This window comes from Bufo bufo, chromosome 2, assembly GCF_905171765.1.
Source record: "Bufo bufo chromosome 2, aBufBuf1.1, whole genome shotgun sequence".
Taxonomy (NCBI): Eukaryota; Metazoa; Chordata; class Amphibia; order Anura; family Bufonidae; genus Bufo; species Bufo bufo.
The window spans coordinates 650,816,944-650,838,966 of NC_053390.1; positions in this window are offsets into that span (position 1 = coordinate 650,816,944).

Below are 22,023 nucleotides of genomic sequence, written 5' to 3' on the forward strand. Positions count from 1 at the left end.
TATTTAAAGTCATTTCCCTATCCACATTTGTTTGCAGAGCATTTGCCATGCTTTTAAACACATTTATGCCATTTGCAGCCCTCTAGCCCTTTCCATGACATTTTTACAGCCATTTTAGTGATCAAAAGTTCGGGTCCCCATTGACTTCAATAGGGTTTGGATTCGGGGTCAAGTTCGGGTCAAGTTCGGGTCCCGAACTTGAACTTTTTTGTGAAGTTCGGCTGAACCTGTCGAACCCGAACATCCAGGTGTCCGCTCAACTCTAGTCCTGATTCACAAATTAAGGTGATACTCCTGTCTCATTCTACTGTTTGTGGTGTGGCCACATTAATTAATTGATGAGCAATTCTATTTCTGTTTTTTCATTTTTGTATTTTGTTTTGCGCTCCCTGCCTTCCAAGAGCCATTTATTTTTCCATTCGTATTGCAGTATGAGGGCTTGTTTTTTGCAGGAAAGCTGTACTTTCCAAAGCCATCATTGTACATTCCAATGCCATTTAATATTGCATAATATGTAGTGGGAAGCAGAAAAAAAAAATCCAAATGGGGTGGAATAAAAAAAAAAAGCAATTTCCCCCCGGTTTTATGGATTTTTTTATCTACAACGTTCAATGTGTGATAAAACTTACCAGTTACTTTCATTCTAAAGGTCAGTATGAATCAGGTAATACCTTATATGTATAGATTATCTGTCTTTTGATAATGATAAAATAATAAATCTGTTTTATTTTTTCGCCACCATTTTCTGAACTTTTTTGTTGTGAGATTTACGGAGCTGTGTGAGCATTCATTTTTTGTCGTCCGATCTGTAATTTTTATTGATACCATTCTGGGGTATGTATGATTTTTTTGATCACTTTTTATTTAATTTTTGATGTTTTTTCCCATTTTTCCATTTGCTGTATATTTTTATATTTTTATCATATGGGCATTTTCACACGTGGCGATACACATGATGTGCATTTTTTATTTTTTTTACTTTTATTTTGGGGAAAGAGGGGTGATTTGAATTTTTATATTTTTTCATTTTTAAAAACTTTTTACACTTTTTTATAGTTCCCATAGGGAATGAGCAAAACACTCACATGGGGTGAAATGATTGGTTGTAATAAAAATTTTTTGGGGGACTTGTTCAATTTAATTAAACCAGCATATAGGTGATCAGTACACCAATACACAGGCTACGGCAACAAGTTACCTGTGACTGATAACGTTAAATTGAGCATCAGGCCTGGCCCATAATCATCCATTTTCATCTATTGTTTATCCACACGGTTGGAATTTTATTTTTTGGGGGGGTTGTTCAATTAAATTAGCATAGGTTATCAGTACAACAAAACACTGTGTATCACACAAAATTATCTGTCAGTGATAACAAATTTAGGCTTCCATTTATTTCTGTCTCCATACTTTTCCAATCAGTTTTTTGTGAGGGTTGTTGATTATATTTAGAGAAGAGTGAAGCTTACAAAACTTTGATTCATCTGCTTTGCTGAATTTTACAAAGAAATTTGCTTCATGAAGCGCCTTTCTTTGTAAGTAGCGGGCACAATGACAGAGAATGGCGACTGTGCTCCCCCATCATTGAACCCCTCAGATGCCGTATTCATCATTGATCGCGGCATCTGACATGAAAGATTAGGGCTTTCAGGGGTTAATTGGAAAAAAAATAGCAGGATGACATGGTGGTGACTTTGGAGTCCGACACCATTCTATGGAGCCAGGGGTCACAGTGTTCCATCTGCTCCTCCTCCTTGCAGCCCCAGAGAAGGCTTTCAGTGGAGCCCTCTCAGTCTTCACTGTCCCTTCCTACACTTCATGAGGCGACATCAACGGATACTTTGGGAAAATACAACTGGCCAGCAGTCCCAATCAGAACAAGTATGTCCTCCTTCTGGTCCTTTTTGTGGAAGCCAACCCACATCCCCAAGCAACATGGAATCTTTGTCATCATCTTCATCATCACAATCTTCTTCTTCTCTTGCTAAGGCTCTTCCTTCTCCTTGACTCCATCGTGGCTGAACCCCCTCCTGGCCACGTTGATGGCAGTGCCCTGTACTCTCATGTGGCAGAGAATGTGGGTCACTCCTTGCGATTCTCAATGTACGGCAAGCTGCACTCCACGGTGGACACCTGGAGCAGTTGTTATGGGCAGGGACAGTACAAGTCTTTCTAGCCCCACTGGGTGAATGTTTTTTGCGGCAGTAGACAGGAAGATGGTCAGCGACATTGGGCACAGCATCCTGGCCGCCATGAACCTGGGGGAAATAACACATCCTCCACATGGCCTTTTTAAAAAAAACAAAATGCACTGGCTTGTGCAAGGTGCTGGCAATGTCCAGGAGACTGTCCCTCTTGTCAGCCATTTTCATGTGGTGAGGAACGTTCACCTGGACTTGCAGAGTCAGAATGGTCTGCAGATAGACCGCTTAATAGGCGACGTTCTAACTCGCTGGAATTCAACATTGCACATGCTCGAGCATCTGTATGAGCAGTGGAAAGCCATGAATGATTTGGTCTTGCACCAGACTGCCTCAGTAGGGAGCATGTGCTGTTTCCAGGTGTAATGACCCGCGTCACGCACAGGGAGGGAAATGGGAAGGCCCTGTCCAAGGGAGAGGGAAAGTTGGTGACCCCTGACTCACCTTGTGGCTGGCACCTGACTGCCCTGACGTCCCTAGACGGGTTCCTCACCCGTGCGTCGATCACGTGCCTAAACCCTGGCTTTCCCTAAAATGAGCCCTAGATAGTGAACGGGCCGGTGGGATCGCTAGTCCGCACCACTGACACTAAGAGAGAAACACCAGGGAGAGGACAGACAATACAGACAAACACATACACCCAGGTGGGCGACCACAGCAGACCACAAAGGTCCAACAGGGATCCAGAGGGTAGCGTTCTGGACCAACAACCAGAGAACGCAGAAACACAGCTCCAGAGGGTCAGAATAGATGTCCAGGCAGGAAGCTCTATATCTGGCAACCAGAGAAGTGTGAGAGGGGAATATAAGGAGGTTGGGAGTGCTGGACAAGGAACAGCTGAGGAGAAGGAGCTACGGATCCCTGAGTGAGCCAAAAGGGTTTGCAAAGCAAACCCAGAAATCTACCATAAGGAAACAGCCCTATCTTACATAGAGCGCGCAGCCAACCGCTGCGACTTCCTGACCCCCGGGTATAACGGAGTCAGGCGTGGTTCTTGACTCCCTCGTGACAGTACCCCCCTCTCTACGAGGGGCCTCCGGACACTCAGGACCAGGTCTCTCAGGATGAGAGGCATGAAAAACCCGAACTAGCCTGTCGGCGTTTACCTCAGACGCAGGAACCCACATTCTTTCCTCGGAACCGTAACCTCTCCAATGCACCAGATATTGAAGAGAGCGGCGGATCCGACGAGAATTAACAATTTTGGATATCTGAAATTCTAGATTACCATCCACAACAACAGGAGGGGGTGGCAGCGGTGACGGTCATGAGGTGGAACATATTTTTTGAGTAACGACTTATGAAAGACATTATGGATTTTAAAAGTCTGAGGTAACTCCAGGCGAAAAGCCACGGGGTTGATGATGGCTACAATTTTGTAAGGACCAATAAACCTAGGACCCAGTTTCCAAGAGGGAACCTTCAATTTAATATTCCTAGTAGACAACCACACATAGTCATTCACTCCTAGGTCCGGACCTGGCGACCGTCTCTTATCAGCCATGCATTTGTATTTACCTACCATATTTTTCAAGTTAGCTTGCACCTTCTGCCATACTGATGAAAGAGATGACGAAAACCGTTCCTCTTCGGGAACCCCAGAAGACCCCCCCTCTTTGAAAGTACAGAATTGGGGATGAAAACCATATGCACCAAGAAATGGTGACTTGCCAGTGGATTCCTGACGACGATTATTTATGGCAAACTCAGCTAACGGTAAATATGATGACCACAACTCTTGGTTTTCAGACACAAAACATCTTAGATATGTCTCCAGGTTTTGGTTGGTACGCTCAGTCTGTCCATTCGACTGAGGATGGAAAGCTGAGGAAAAGGACAAGTGTACCCCTAAACGGGAACAAAAAGCTTTCCAAAATTTAGAAATAAACTGGGTACCCCGATCCGAAACAACATCGGAGGAGACCCCGTGAAGCTTCACGATTTCACTGACGAATACCTGAGCAAGAGTCTTAGCATTAGGTAGTGCGGGTAACGCAATGAAGTGTACCATTTTGCTAAACCTGTCCACTACTACCAAAATAACAGTTTTACCCGCAGACAAAGGTAAGTCAGTGATAAAATCCATTGACAGATGTGTCCATGGTCTATTGGGAATGACGAGTGGTAGTAGAGACCCTGCAGGACGTGTATGTGAAACTTTTGCGCGCGCACAGATAGAACAAGAAGACACAAAATCCAATACATCCTGACGCAACCTTGGCCACCAAAAACGACGAGACAATAGCTCCAAGGTTGCTTTAATACCCGGGTGCCCAGCAAGTGCCGAATTATGATGTTCCTTTAATAATTCGAAACGCAGGTTCAACGGTACAAACAATTTCTCTGAGGGGCAAGAGACCGGGGCGTCCCCCTGGGCCTCTAACACCTTCTCCTCCAGAACAGAGTGTACCGCAGAAACAACCACTCCTCTTTAAAGAATGGGCACCGGATCACTCACATTACCCCCTTCAGGGAAACAACGAGCTAGTGCATCAGCCTTGGTATTCTTTGCCCCAGGACGATAGGTAATCACAAAGTTAAACCTGGTAAAAAATAGCGACCACCTAGCTTGTCTAGGGGTGAGACGCTTAGCTGATTCGAGGTACAGAAGATTTTTATGGTCCGTAATCACAGTGACGGGGTGGACTGCTCCCTCTAAAAAGTGACGCCATTCTTCAAACGCTAGTTTAATAGCTAATAGTTCCCTATTGCCAATATCGTAGTTCTTTTCTGCTGCAGATAGTTTTTTAGAAAAGAAAGCACAAGGACGCCATTTGCCAGGAGACGGACCCTGAGACAGCACCGCCCCCACTCCCACCTCTGACGCATCGACTTCAACAATAAAAGGCTGAGAGACATCAGGTTGGACTAGTACAGGTGCTGAGGTAAACCTCTCTTTTAGAGAGGAAAAAGCAACTTTAGTGGCGTCAGACCATTTAGAAAAATCTGTCCACTTCCTAGTCATGTCAGTAAGGGGTTTTACAATAAGTGAATAATTTTTAACGAACTTTCTGTAGAAATTCGCGAAGCCCAAGAACCGTTGCAGTGCTTTGAGGTTCTCAGGAAGATCCCAATCTAAAATTGCCTGGACCTTCCTAGGATCCATACGGAAACCTGAAGCAGATAAAAAATAACCTAGGAATTGTATCTCCTGAACGGCGAAGACACATTTTTCAATTTTAGCATATAATTTATTTGTCCGTAGGACCTGCAGTACTTGTCTGAAATGCACCTCATGTGTTCTCAGATCAGACGAATAAATTAAAATATCATCTAGGTATATTACCACAAACCTGCCGATTAGATGACTAAAAATGTCATTAACGAAATGTTGAAAGACGGCAGGAGCATTGGTCAGACCGAAAGGCATAACTAGATTTTCATAATGCCCCTCAGGGGTGTTAAAAGCTGTCTTCCACTCATCCCCCTCCTTAATACGAATCAGATTGTAGGCCCCCCTAAGATCGAGTTTGGAGAACCACCTAGCACCCGCAATCTGGTTAAACAGGTCAGGAATCAGAGGAAGAGGGTATGGGTCTCGGATGGTTATCCGATTTAATTCGTGAAAATCTAGGCAAGGACGCAGGCCCCCATCTTTCTTTTTAATGAAGAAAAACCCTGCAGCCACGGGTGAAGAAGAGGGTCTGATGTGTCCCTTAGCCAAGCTCTTGGAGATATAATCTTTCATGGCTTGTCTCTATGGACCTGAAAGAGTATATAACCTGGTCTTGGGTAATTTTGCGCCGGGAATAAGGTTAACTGGGCAATCATAAGGACGATGAGGTGGTAACTTCTGACAACCCTTTTCAGAAAAAACGTCCTCAAAATCTGAAATAAATGTAGGTAGGGTAGTTATGGAGGCGACTAAGCAATTGCTATTTAAGCAATTTTCTCTGCACTGCTCACTCCACTCCAATATCTCCCTGGCCTGCCAATCCACCACTGGATTGTGCGCTACCAACCAGGGAAGACCCAGCACTACCGGAGTGGGAAGCCCCTCCAGAACATAACATGAAAGCATCTCGTTAGGGTGGTCCCCTACCCGAAGGTGTAAATTATGAACAATGTGGGTGAGGTTTCTCTGAGACAGAGGAGCAGAATCAATAGCGAATATGGGAATAGGTCTCTGTAGCGTACAGAGAGACAAACCCATAGTGCGGGCAAAATGGGCATCTATCAAATTTACCCCTGCTCCACTGTCTAGAAAGAAAGAAATAGTCTCCGTCTTATCACCAACAACAATAACCGCTGGCAACACAAATTGCGATGTACGTATGGAGGAAACGTATACTCCCCGGCTGACATCCTCCACACAGCCTGGGGTTAGTAGTTTTCCGACGGTCTTTTGTTTCTGAGGAAAGAAGGACAGACATTAATAAAATGACCCCTCTCCCCACAAAAAAAACAAACCCCACGCCTACGGCGAGCCTCAGGAGGACGGACCTGACGAGTAGTTCCTCCTAGCTGCATAGGCTCGTCTAAGTCCGTACAGACTAACTGCTGCTTGGGAGGGGTTACCAATGGCTCTGGTTTTTTCAACCTGTCCCTAAGGCGTCTATCTATTCGGATAGAAAGGGACATAACCGCATCAAGGGAAAAGGGGGTCTCATATAATGCAAGCGCATCCTTAACCCTTTCGGATAACCCAGAGCAGAACTGACTCCTGAGAGCTGGGTCGTTCCATTGGGTATCCGTAGCCCACCTACGGAAGTCAGAGCAATACTCCTCTACCGGCCGCTCTCCTTGTAGGAGTCTCCGTAATCTTGATTCAGTCATATATGAGACCCAAGGCCCCGAAAAACTCATCCACTGACCGAAGAGCCTGGGAATCAGTAGGTAAAGAGAACGCCCAGGACTGCGGGTCCCCCTGCAGCAGGGAAATAACAACCCCCACCCGCTGTTCTTCATTACCAGAGGAGTAAGGGCGCAGTTTAAAATATAATTTACAGGCCTCACAGAATGTCAAAAACTTGTCCCTTCCCCCAGAAAATCTGTCAGGGAGAGGGACCTTGGGTTTTGCAACAACCTGGTTACCAGTAGCAACCGCTGGGCTTGCGGTCAGTTGTAATTGCTGCTGTTGCTGGAGGACCGACGCCTTCAATCCTGCCACCTCCAAAGACAGGCCATGAAATTGTTTGGACAGAGCAGCAATTTGATCCATACTGGATTTTTTTTTTTTTAACCTACACAAAATAATGGCCAGATATAATGTAATGACCGGCGTCACGCACAGGGAGGAAAAAGGGAAAGCCCTGCCCAAGGGAGAGGGAAAGGTGGTGACCCCTGACTCACCTTGCGGCTGGCACCTGACTGCCCTGACGTCCCTAGACGGGTTCCTCACCCGTGCGGCGATCACGTGCCTAAACCCTGGTTTTCCCTAAAATGAGCCCTAGATAGTGAACGGGCCGGTGGGATCGCTAGTCCGCACCACTGACACTAAGAGGGAAACACCAGGGAGAGGACAGACAATACAGACAAACACATACACCCAGGTGGGCGACCACAGCAGACCACAAAGGTCCAACAGGGATCCGGAGGGTAGCGTTCTGGACCAACAACCAGAGAACGCAGAAACACAGCTCCAGAGGGTCAGAATAGATGTCCAGGCAGGAAGCTCTATATCTGGCAACCAGGGAAGTGTGAGAGGGGAATATAAGGAGGTTGGGAGTGCTGGACAAGGAACAGCTGAGGATAAGGAGCTACGGATCCCTGAGTGAGCCAAAAGGGTTTGCAAAGCAAACCTAGAAAGCTACTATAAGGAAACAGCCCTATCTTACATAGAGCGCGCAGCCAGCCGCTGCGACTTCCTGACCCCGGGTATAACGGAGTCAGGCGTGGTTCTTGACACCCTCGTGACACCAGGTCAGGCAGTGTGTAACCGGGCGCCGAAAGCGCACTCGTTCTCCCATCAGCCGCAGACCTGTTGCTTAGCTTCGGGAGCAAGGATCTGTGTTCGGCCTCGTTCCCAGGGCGGCCTTGCTAGCTGGGAGGCTCCCTGCTCCTAGGTCTGCCTTGAGCGCCGAGCTGATCACTCGGTGCTCGACTTGTCTGTCTGTCGGTCATGTGACACTGGCCATGTCACATGACCCTCACTCCCTACTATAAATACAGGCAACCTGCTGGCTACAGGTTGCCTGTGATACTGGTCCATTGGTGCTTTCCTGTTCCTTGCTTCTAGTTTGTGGCTGCTTGTTCTGATTGACCTCCTGACCTTGTGACCTCGGCTCGTTCTTTGACCTCGACTTCGTCTCATCCTTTGTACGTATTGCTCTCTTGGATTGACCTCGGCTCTGACTGTTGACTTTACATTTGCCTGCTCCATTTGTACTCCGGCTTCTCCTGGTTCTGACCCTTGACTTGTTGACCTTCCGTATCTTTCCTCTGTGCACTTACGTAAGTAAGGGACCGTCGCCCAGTTACGCCCCGTCACCTAGGGTGAGGGTGGAGTCAGAGTGCACCCTCTTTCCTTCCTCTCTGTTCCCTGACAGAATCACAGGCCTAAAAAGTATTTTACTATGGATCCCTTACAGAGCCTGACTTACCACGTGCAGAATCTGGCCCATATAGTTCAGGAATTGGGGGAGAGATTACAGGCACAGGAGATTGCTCGTGATCTTCCTGCGCCTCCCGTCGCTGCCCAAGCGGCACCTGCCTTTATTGAACCCCACGTTAAGCTTCCTGACCGATTTTCAGGAGACCGTAGAAGCTTTTTGGTGTTTCAGGAAAGCTGTAAGCTTTATTTTCTCTTACGTCCCTATTCCTCTGGATTTGAGCAACAAAGGGTGGGGATCATTATTTCCTTATTACAGGGGGATCCCCAGGACTGGGCATTCTCCTTGCCTTCAGATTCGCAATGCCTCAGATCCGTTGACGCATTTTTTCAGGCACTAGGTGTGTTATATGACGAACCTGACCGTGCCATGGTAGCAGAGATCCAGCTAAAATTCCTCAGACGGGGTGACCGTCCGGTTGAGGAGTACTGTAGCTTATTCCGTAGATGGTGCGTTCCCTCCGGGTGGAACGAGCCGGCCCTCAAGAGTCAATTTATGTCCGGTTTGTCTGCCACCCTCAAGGATATGCTAGTGTGTTATCCACCCCCCGAAACCTTAGAACAAACCATGACGTTAGCCATTAGGCTAGACCGACGGGTTAGGGAATGACAGTGAGAACACCTTCTTGTTCCACAGATGGTTCCCAAGTTGGGTCCGGTGATAGCAAAACCTGAAGGCTTCTTTGATGAACCCATGCAGCTGGGCATGACCAGGAAGGAGCAGCGTCGTCGTCGTGGAGTGTCATGATTCAGTTTTATGTGGTCACCCTGGCATGGAAGGCACTCGTGAGTTGGTTTCCAGATCATACTGGTGGCCTACTTTGTTAAGAGACGTGAATGCATATGTATCTGCTTGTGAAGTGTGCACCAGATCCAAAACTCCTAGGACACATCCTGCCGGAGAGTTACAACCACTACCCATTCCCATACAATCCACCAAAGAAGGAATGAGAAAATCAGCGGCACACGCCGCTTAGGCGGCTTTTGTTCATTGTGAAGGCTTGTCCGCCTCAGCCCTACTATGTCTTTATGCACTTTTTGCTATCGCAATAAAGAATGAAATGAAGATATCCTGCAGCTGGTGAGTGCTGCTGATTTTCTTATTCCTTCTTTGGTGGATTGTATTCGATTGATAACTTACCCAAGTAGGCACCACCGCTAGCTTGCATCCCGTATACCCGGTGTACACAGTGGACTTGTGATTTTCCTATCAGCAATTTATTTGGGTGTAGTGCCGTCCGAATTATTTTTCTGTTGTGGTGAAATACCCATTCCCAGTAAGCCCTGGTCGCATATTTCTATGGATTTTATTACTGACCTGCCGTCTTCTGAGGGTAAGTCAGTGGTTTGGGTAGTGGTTGACAGATTTAGTAAGATGGCACATTTCGTTCCTCTGAGTAAACTTCCTAGTGCTAAGAGTCTAGCTACTGTTTTTATTGATCACGTTGTGATCAGCCACAGACCTGCTGCTTAGCTTCGGGAGCGAGGATCGGTGTTTGGCCTCGTTCCCAGGGCGGCCTTGCTAGCTGGGAGGCTCCCTGCTCCTAGGTCTGCCTTGAGCGCCGAGCTGATCACTCAGTGCTCGACTTGTCTGTCTGTCGGTCATGTGACACATGACCCTCACTCCCCACTATAAATACAGGAAACCTGCTGGCTACAGGTTGCCTGTGATACTGGTCCATTGGTGCTTCCTTGTTCCTTGGTTCTAGTCTGTGTCTGCTTGTTCTGATTGACCTCGGCTCGTTCTTTGACCTCGACTTCGTCTCATCCTTTGTACGTATTGCTCTCCTGGATTGACCTCGGCTCTGACTGTTGACTTTACAATTGCCCACTCCATTTGTACTCCGGCTTCTCCTGGTTCTGACCCTTGGCTTGTTGACCTTCCGTATCTTTCCTCTGTGCACTTACGTAAGTAAGGGACCGTCGCCCAGTTACGCCCCGTCACCTAGGGCGGTAGTGTAAGTAGGCAGGGACAGGGATTGATGGTGGAGTCAGAGTGCACCCTCTTTCCTTCCTCTCTGTTCCCTGACACAGTGGTAGCTCATGCCATTCATACAGCAGTTGTCCTCCATCCCCCTCATATGTATTTTTCAAGAGACGCTGTTGCTCATGCAATAGGCGGCAACAAAGGTGGAGGAAGAACAGCAAATGCATCTTGCTGTCCACCCTATAGCTGTTGGGGACCCACAATAAGAGAATGCCAGCCATCATGTTCTGTATGGCTGCTGCTCCCTCCATCATGCCACTGCTGCGACTTGCCAACAATCATGTTCTGTACGGCTGCTGGTGCCTCCATCATGCAATTGCCACCATCATGCCACTTCTGCAACCTGCCAACCATCATCTTCCGTAAGGCTGTTGCTGCCTTCCTGTCAACATGTACCATATGGCTGCTGCTGCTGCAGCCACAGATGCTTCAGCTGCTGCTGCTCCTCACTTCTAATGTTCCCACAATCAACACAAAGACCCATAGACAGCCATTCTACTGCCTTGTATGTTCCATGGTATGCTGCTTATGCTGCTGCTACTATTGTGTCTGCATGCTACTATATCTGTACCCTTTTCACATCCACACTGCAATGCTGCCTCTCCCATTTAAAAGGGAGAATGTTTCTTAGCTCATTGGCAACAAGCCACATTTACTTCTGACAATCAACACTTGTGCGTGCCATATGGGCATTCTGACCCTGTAATTTTTGGATGCTTGGTCCCCCAAGCCACTTTTTTTTATCCCTTAACGTGTGTGTTTAAACATCATCTGCCCCGGTTAAGGGACAATTTTTTAGGAAGCTTTGGAATATGAAAAATCATAACATGTGCCCCTGAACTATGTGTTTTTAAACACACTGTATGTTAACACCATCAAACGTGTGTTTACTCAGAGCTATGTATGTCAGTGTCACTCAGACATCATTTTCTATAGCTGTCTTTGCATTTGAGAGATTGGGGAGGGGGGGAACAAAAAAATCTAAAAAATTATAAAACATAAATGAAAATAGATAACAAGTTTTCCTCAAAATTATGAGTCCTAGGAGACTAGAGGGGGTTATATACCGATTTCCAGGGCAACTGGAGCAACTTTAGTTCGTTCCAAACCAAACTTTTTCAAATATTTGGCGAACCTTAACCGAACCAAATCTCAAGTGGTTTGCTCATCTTCACTGCCTAACTACCACACGAACACTGAATAAGTCTGACTCCTATTTCTCTCTAAAATCTATGAATTTACAGTAAATCTATTTATTCTCTTTCCCCTACTATGAAACACACTCACGGATACTAATACATAATTCATCTGTATTCTGTGTTTTACTATCTCTTATTCTCACATCACGTCTTTTATCTCTTCTATGTGTGTCCCCACAAAGCAGAAGCATTTCTTGGTTAGGATGTCTTATAGTGGCTATGACTCATCAGTGACTTACATCTATCGTCATCAGTGACTTACATCAATAGTCTTTCATGATTGACTGTACTATAGCAAAGGCTGCATAGAAGGCATTTTGGGCAGGCCCTCTGGACGATTTCCCAAGGTCATGTAATCTTTCATTTCCGTCTTCTTGTTTTGCGGGACAAATCCCAAAGTGTCAGATTCACTGAAATCAGAAATTTTTGGGAAATTTGTAACAAATGCAATTTGTGCCGAATTGATTAGCTCATCTCTGATTATAATTATAGAGGTGTTTATCTCAAGTACGGAGAATAGATTGTCACATCAGAACTAGTGATGAGCGGGAGGTGCCATATTCGATTTAGACGAAATTTGACAATATTCACTAGAATATTCCTCTCATATTCGTTGAAATCGAATATTCGTCATTATTCTAGTTATCGCGATTAATATGCGATTTAAATAATCGCGTATTGCGATTTTAACTTAAGGCAACTTTCCTATTGGTTTGATATCTAGAATTATCGAAGAAGATGAATATGACGAATGTATTCGTCATATTCCTCAAAACGAAGATATTCTCCATCTTCGTTTTAGCTCCATATTCGTCAACTTCGCTAATTCTAGCAATCAAATAGGAAAGTTGACTTGAGACAGCTAAGTTTTTAATTCGCTATGCAATAATATTACTTTGCTTTTTTTAAAATAAATAGAATAATTATAATACTTGATAATTATTATAATTATTCTATTTATTTTTAAAAAAAGCTAAGTAATATAATCGCATAGCGAATTAAACACAGCTGTCTCTATAGTCAACTTTCCTATTTGATTGCTAGAATTAGCGAAGTTGACGAATATGGAGCTAAAACGAAGATGGAGAATATCTTCGTTTTGAGGAATATGACGAATACATTCATCATATTCGTCATCTTCGCTAATTCTACCAAGCCAACCATAGTAAACCAGGTCTAAGTTGAAATCGCAATGCGATTACTACAAGTTAGATTAATTGCATTGCGATTAAAACTTAGAGCTGTGTTTCTAATGGGTCAGCTTGCTAGAATTAACAAAGTTAACGAATATGGAATATAACAGCTCTAAGTTGAAATCGCAATGCGATTACTTCAAGTTATATTAATCGCATTGCGATTTCATCTTAATTCTCACATCCGACAGTACATTCTAGAATGGAGGCGTTCCCATGGTGATGGGGACGCTCCATGAGCACGGAAGTCGGCAGAAGCGGCAACGGGCATTAACTGGAGCAGCCAGGAAGTCAGGAATCCTCATAACAGGTAAGAACTACTTTTGGGAAGTGGGAAAGAAAAAAATATTAAAAAAAATAATAATATTCGAAATAACGAATTTATAGCGCTATATTCGAAATATTAGCGAATTAGCGAAGTGCCGATATTCGCAAAAAAAAAATTGCTATTCGAATATTTGCGCTCAACACTAATCAGAACTACTGGGGAACGGGACTGATGTCAGTGACTACAATTTATGTGCAGCACCAAATAATATTTTAGGGTTCTGTATTGCTACAAATGTGGATCATGCTTTCTTTTCAACTCTAATTCTTTGCACTTTTATCATGTCATTTTTTTTATAACTCACCTGTCTTTGAACCTAATTTCATATCCTGAAAGGAATGAGGTGTATTTTATATAAAAGGACATACTGATAAGTGGTTTAGAATTGTGAAACACATAGCCACCAAATCACAGTGTATGATACTGCTGTGAAAATCTAAATGTCTTTGTCCAGTGAATGATTAAATAAAAACACTTAAGCAGTTCTTTGTAATTGAGAAATCTGGGGTGATGTTGGGTGATGTAACTTTCTTCTAAGTCATGTTAAGGAAACAAGACAAAGTAAAGACTGTTACAAAGAAGAAAGTTGCTTTTTTTATTTATTTCAAGCATATTGTGTTTTATAGTTTTACGGTAGACTGCATCTGCTCCAAGCCAAACATTTTCCATCAATTTCTTTTTGATAGAAAAGTACTGTCAGATAATGAGTCACACTGTAATCATATCAGCATGTACTGTATGTCTACCACAGTGCTACCAGCTTTTAGTTGAGATTTGCTGCTGCTCAATTTAGACTAATTTCAGGTGATTGTTATACTCTGTAGGCCATGAAATGCTGTCAATGTTGTACAGATAGAGAGAGAGAAAAATTGTGTTATGCTTTTTGAGGAATATATAAATAGGTATAAATGAGGCCTAGAGAATGACACTAATTGCATAAAGCTACAAAAGTAGACCTGCTGTCTGTAAAAGCATTTTTGCAGTCTCTGCATGTAATTAGTAAGTTGAGATAAAGGATATGCTTTATACAAAGTGTGTACATGCAGATTAATGTTGTCTAAAATTTCTCATCACAGTTCTAAAAGCCTATATATACCAGCCTGATATTGTAAAGTTAACCCTAACCAGATCCAAATGGGCTTTTTAAGAGTGTTCTTTCTATATGTACATATTGTTACAACTTTACATGGTATTTGAGTTTGCATTGTGCAAATAGACCATAAAGAAAGGGCAGCTGGGTACAATTTGGCATAAAATATAATAAATGTACAATTACTGTATTCACAAGTGTAAAAACAGTGTTAAATGAAATGATCCCCTATTCTTCTTCACATATCTCAATGTCTTATGACACCTCCACTTAGTGGTGCACCATCCATTAGGAAAGGTAATAATTTCACCTTAGGCTGCACCCTTTCCTGGCTAATAGGGGACAGCATATTGACATATGTATACTTCTTAATAGCACTGTCCTCATATTAAATTTAGAAGAGGGTCAGGTATTTCACTTTTTCTCAAACAATGAAGCAGCGTTAGAAGCACCCTTGTGTCTACTGTCTAAAAACTTCAAGCAAGTTTTTAAAATTAGTACAATGGACCTACTAGTGTTATGTAACATACCAGGACAGTGTTTGAGCTTCCAAGGTGTTCCGTATGTGTCCTTAACAAGGTTAAGGTGTCCTTAACAACAAAACTGCAGCATTTCACTGGGCTATACAGGAAAGGTTGCCAAAATAACATTGCATTCTCTGGCATAACACTGTGCACTGCAGCTCTTGGCTGAAGCTACACATCAAAAATTTCCTGTTATGCCCTTTCCTGCATAAACCCTGCATACAATGCTGTGAATACTAAGGTTTCTTCTCATATTTTCTAATGTCATCCTGCTTTCGGGCCAGAAAGAATGTGAATTGCCTGCATTAAATGAGGAGAAAATGCCAGTCGTGTATCAAGTCTCTGGGGCGAAACATCAATTAAAAGCTGTAAAACCAATCAGATTCCAACTTTCATTTTTGACAGCTCCTTTGGAAAATGAAAGGTGGAATATGATTGGTTGCTATGGGCAAATAAGTCTGTTTTCCTATACACCATATTGTATACATGCATAATTTTGACAAGTGGAACCATTTAACTTGGTTTCCTTCTTCTGACTACAACTGACTAACATATTGTTTTCCAAATTCTAGCCAAAAAGAGATTATATATAAAATCATAGGCATACCCAGGTACAAGTCCTGTAGCTGTCTATAGGTGCCATATTACAGCTCTATACTACCCAGAGCTTGTACAAAGCTGCGATTTGTCCATGTGCATAAAGGCTTAGGAAGGAGTCAAAGTCAATGCAGCATTTTTTGGGAGAAAACTCATACTCTTGCTTGCACTGATGCAAGTTATAACATATTGCCACTATAAAACTGGAAATAAATAATTCCTTAATTGTAATATCCAGTCAAAAGATTCCAGCAACCATAAGACCAATAGTTTATTAGGATTCCATAAAATCCAATAAATAACATAAGACTGACATGTTTCAGGCCAGGCAGCTGTAGCATAAGTGAATAAAAAAGGGGAAACAGATTATTGGAATAAGCATCTAATCACATAGAATGATCACATGACCCATTCCTGAATTTTTTTTAATAAGGATCACATAACATAAGACACAAAATGAAAAGTATGTATTGATAAAAATGTATATATTATTAATGTGAAAGAGACATAACTTTTATGTACTGATGCAAAGCATTGTGATAGTGCTCAAATATTCTTTAATTCACTACTGTGAACATTACATTGGTCTCTAGGAATTAAGATTTAGCTTGCATGAAGTACTACTGGCATAAATGGTAAATTGTGCCAAGTAAGAAATATGGAAGGAGTTGGGTATATAAAGGGATAGTGGCAGGCATAACCTGTAGTAGTATTGAGCAAATCGAAGTGAAATTAATTCACTTTGATTTGCTACAAATCCGAATTTCCTCATTCTTTGTGGTAACAAATAGTTTTTTTTTTTAAATGGCGGCAACACATGTTACAAAGTGAAAGTAAGAAACCTAGGAACATGATATGCCCTGCAGCCAGCCAATCAGCAGATAGCCATCCCCTGTGATGTCACAGCCCTATAAAAGCCTCATCCCAAAAGGTTGTCGCCATTTCGCTGTGAACTGAGCATAAGGAGAGAAATAGCAAGTAGAGATAAGTGGACCAGTGGATGTCTGGGTTCGAGGGGTTTCGACCAAACTTCGTTTTAAAGTTCAGTTCGGGTTCCGAATGTGACCCTGAACAACGAACCCCATTGAAGTCAGGGAAAGCATGCCACTAAGCAAAGACATTTCTCTCATTCTCCCAGGTGGTTTCTGTCCCTCCGGCAGGACATCCCTCACCCCTCGCTGGCCACGAGTGGGGGGGTGTCACCCCCGGAGGGTGGAGCTAGTAAAGGTTTGCGCCTTACCTACGCGTGTCACTTTCTGAGATCCACTCCAGATCTTGGTACTGCTGGGAGACGGGACGCCGTCATTCCCAGCACTGACGCTGGTCAGAAGTCCTGGGACGCCGGAACCCCTAGTGTCAGCTGTTGCCAGGGAACCTCAATTGTCATGTCTCCTGACTTGGACATGTGGTGGGAGGTTCTTTCCTCTGCACACTTTCAGCCCTCACCTGTGCTTCCCTGTTCTGAGGGTGGAGATTGGCTGTGACCTAAGCAGTGTCAATCGATTGGTGCAGGGATATTTAAACCTGGTATTTTCCCTCACTCACTGCTGATTATTCAGTTACTTCCTGGTTCTGGATCTGAAGCTATCTGATAAATGGTTTCTCTGGTTATTGACTCTGGTTTTGGTTTTGGTTGTCTTCTGGTTCTTGTGCCCTGGCGCTTATGGTTACTGACCATTCTCGTGTTTCCTTATTGACCATTGCATAGTGTCACGGTATTTACTTTTGGATTTTGCCCTCACTGCAGCCGGTGTCCCAAGCCCCCAGCTGCCCTTCTAGTTGACACCTAGGAAGGGCTCTGCAAAGTCCCCCTTCCTGCTGGAAGTGAGTGAAGAGTACCCCGGTCCTCAAGAGTGTTCTGAATGTGACGGCTTGCGCAAAGTGTATCTGGTACGCCGCGTTTGCTTTATCATTATATTAGCATTACAATGGGGACCCAAACTTTGGGGCACTAAAATGGCTCTAAAAAAGTAATAGAAAGGGCTATAGTGCTGTAAAAGGCTCCAAAGTGGGTGTAAGAGCAGCATAGTTGCCCTGCAAACAAATTTGGATAGGGAAATTACTTAAAATAACATAAAATACATAAAAATAAAAAATAACAATCTTGAACCAAGAGGCGGAGGTCCAAAGGGGGTAGTAAGTTGAAGAGGCTGTGGACGTGGTGGTGTAGGTGGAAGAGGCAGAGGAGGTGGAGGAAGAAGCCAACACTCTTTCTGTTTTTTTTTTTTTGTTTTGTTTTCTTAATGTGTCTGTCAATTCTGTGTGTGACCATTAGCCATTTTTGGGGGTGTGGCCGGTATATTTATCTACTCTGCCAATATAAGACAGAATAATCTTGAGCCAGGAGGTGGTCTGAGTGAAGGAGGAGGCCAACGTGGAGTTGTAGGTGGAAGAGTTAACATACATGCTTTATCAGACGTGTTATCTAAACTAAATGCGTTAAGCAAACATCTTTAATTGCTTTTCAATGGCTTTTGTTTCAAGATAACACGATGAGTTAAGAAATTTGAGTTAGGAGTTTGTGTGTTAACCCTGCTACATCTGTATAAAGAGTCCAGCAAGAATTGTTTAGTTTTTTTTCCTATCTTGAATCATTAAGCTATGACATTTTCTTTATTCCAGAATGTGGGATTGAGCATGACATGAACTATGCTTATTCAAGGGAGGAATGGAAGAGTGGATTATCTGTGTGGTCGGGTGGTCAGGTGATATTTGTAATAAAAATTCTGGAATTGGGATCCTATTTAAAACAATAACATTAAAATTACATATTTTGTTGAAATCACTCCTGGAAGAGTGCTCTTGGTCAATGTGTCCATATATGGGAGAGACTCGAGGATTGCAAATATGTATGCCTCCCCACTGGTTGAAGAGAGGGTGCAATTTTTGGAGGACATCCAGTTTTTTCTCCCAGGGTCTTTCTCTTTCATCCGTTGATCCTTTGATGCCAAAGGAAAATAGGCTAGGAGGAGCAGCTGAGTCCAGAGTGGATAAACCAGTAAACAGCTAAATATGTGGCAAAATAGCTTTTTCAAATCCTGGATAGATTACCTTTTTGTGACAGAGAAAGGCAATGCATCTTGAAGACAATATCTTCTCTGACCATAAACTTGTTGGAGCCCTCCTACAGCTCCGTGTAATCTGCTAAGGAACAGGGGTGTGGAGGCTGAACACCTCCATACTTGAAAAAAAGAACGTAAGAACAGATTTTTGTTGCTTTTCACTAATCTAAGGAAATCCGTAAGGGACTTGGAGTCTATATTATGTTGGTGGGACTATGCTAAGGACCAAATAAAGCAATTCTTTCTTAAATCATGCATTCAGACAGCAAGAGAGAAAAGAGAATGGTACAAAAAAAAATACTTACCAAATTGCAAACCTGCTATTGTTTGAAGAAAGTGGGAGTTGAAATGGATGACCAAATCCTGAAAATAAAGAAAGACATCCATAAAGCAATATAAGACAATGGGAAAGAAGTTATCTAAAGTGCTAAGGTTGAAAATGAAACCTGTTCTCCCTTCCTTCTTTTTCCAAAAAAGCAACTGATCTTAAATAACCGAACTAGAAGGAGAAAAGCAAATTGTTGGTATGTTACAAAAAAACTAGTTTTCTACCAAGATCTATTTAATGAGAAGAAAGTGGACCCTTCCTTTCAGGATAATGCCCTAATTGCCCTGGACTTAACTTTGGATGAATCAGACAAGAACCTCTTGTTAATTCATGTTAAGCGGCAAGGGCAATATTAGATTTTGCGATATTTCACGAATATATGTGAAAATATTCGTCATATATTCGTGAATTTGCTATCTTTGTTTACATATTTTTTTCCATTACTAAAATCTCAATGTAAAATTTGCTTAGGCGCGTGGCCTAGCAACTGTTTTTGAATTACCCGAAGTTTGAGGCGATTTGAAAAGATGGTCGGAAGCAATTTTCGAGACAGTGAGGAAGAACTCCTGATCACTGTAAGTAATTTCACATTACACCAGTGTATTTGATTACATTTCACATGCATGTCAGACCAATCACTTTATATGCAGATAGAGTGTTATAAAACTTTCGTGATTGCGAAAATCGCCACTTATGATCCGAATTTTTTTTTCGCGATATACATATAACTTCACTTTTTATCATGTCTAAGTAGATATTACTGATTGGTGCACTTAGTATTGTAACATCACAGCACTATATCTGCAGCATGTACGTATGGACAGAATAAAAATATCTCTCACATGCACATTGCACATCCATTTTCCTGCCGCACACTATATACACCCCACACACACACACACACACACACACCCTCACACACACACAAACACAGTCTATAGATTAGAGTTTGTGTTCTGTTGGTCTGAGAAGCTTTCTTTGTCTTACCGCCAGTATTTGCTTGTTCATTTAGAGTTACCCAGGGTGCACCACGGAGAGGTGAACCATCTGTACACCCCATACCTTACCGTAACTTCACTAGACAGGTACATTTCTGCTCAGCTGGCCAATATCCGATTGCTCAGACCCCACACACATACATTCGCAATATAATCCGATCTTATAACGGTAACATTAAATCTAATATTCCCCCTTCGAAGACAAAATACTTTTTGATGTTTTGCTGAGGACATTATTTACAATACTTGTATTTAAAAAAATTGGGATTATATGCTTGCATCTTTATCCTGCAGCGCATGTTGGAGCGGGGCTATGACCAGACCTGGGTCCACGCTGAGAAGCAGGCCATTGTGAGTGAGATCCATTCCGAGCTCAAGAAGAAGTTTAAGGGCAATCACCCTAGGATGGCCATATAAATAAAATGGTCGGATTTGAAGAGGAGGAATTCGGAGCGGATCAGAGAGATCCGTGACAGAAAATGCCCAGGTACAATGCTTACATTACTTTTGTATCTCTCGCCAACACTCTGTAATGTATATATATCTTTTAGAGAATCTATGATACGTAAAACACTAAACAAGAATGGATTTCATGGGAGGATACCGCAGAGGAAGCCAATGCTGTCCAAAAAAAAACATTGCTGCACGTTTACAGTTTGCACAAAAACACCTGGATGTTCAACAGCAGTAATGGCAAAATATTCTGTGGACAAATGAAACCAAAGTTGAGTTGCTTGGAAGAAACACACAACACTATGTGTGGAGAAAAAGAGGCACAGCACACCAACATCAAAACCTCATCCCAACTGTGAAGTATTGTGGTGGGGGCATCATGGTTTGGGGCTGCTTAGCTGCGTCAGGGCCTGGATGGATTGCTTTCATCAAAGGAAAAATGAATTCCCAAGTTTATCAAGACATTTTGCAGGAGAACTTAAGGCCATCTGTCCACCAGCTGAAGCTCAACAGAAGATGGGTGTTGCAACAGGACAAAGACTCAAAGCATGGAAGTAAATCAACAACAGAATGGCTTAAACAGAAGAAAATACGCCTTCTGGAGTGGCCCAGTCAGAGTCCTGACCTCAACCCGATTGAGATGCTGTGGCATGACCTCAAGAAAGCGATTCACACCAGACATCCCAAGAATATTGCTGAACTGAAACAGTTCTGTAAAGAGGAATGGTCAAGAATTACTCATGACCGTTGTGCACGTCTGATCTGCAACTACAGGAAACATTTGGTTGAAGTTATTGCAGCCAAAGGAGGTTCAACCAGTTATTAAATCAAAGGGTTCACATACTTTTTCCACCTGCACTGTGCATGTTTACATGGTGTGTTCAATAAAAACATGGTAACATTTAATTCTTTATATTGCTATTAGTTTAAGCAGACTGTAATTGTCTATCGTTGTGACTTAGATGAAGATCAGATCACATTTTATGACCAATTTGTGCAGAAATCCATATCATTCCAAAGGGTTCACATACTTTAAATATATATTTATACACACAGTGAGGTACAGATTTATGATGTAACCGGCTGATTTTGTGGTTTTACACACATATAATATATATATATATATATATATATATATAATGTGAGTGTGTATGTATATACAGTACAGACCAAAAGTTTGGACACACCTTCTCATTCAAAGAGTTTTCTTTATTTTCATGACTATGAAAATTGTAGATTCACACTGAAGGCATCAAAACTATGAATTAACACATGTGGAATTATATACATAACAAACAAGTGTGAAACAACTGAAAATATGTCATATTCTAGGTTCTTCAAAGTAGCCACCTTTTGCTTTGATTACTGCTTTGCACACTCTTGGCATTCTCTTGATGAGCTTCAAGAGGTAGTCCCCTGAAATGGTTTTCACTTCACAGGTGTGTCCTGTCAGGTTTAATAAGTGGGATTTCTTGCCTTATAAATGGGGTTGGGACCATCAGTTGCGTTGAGG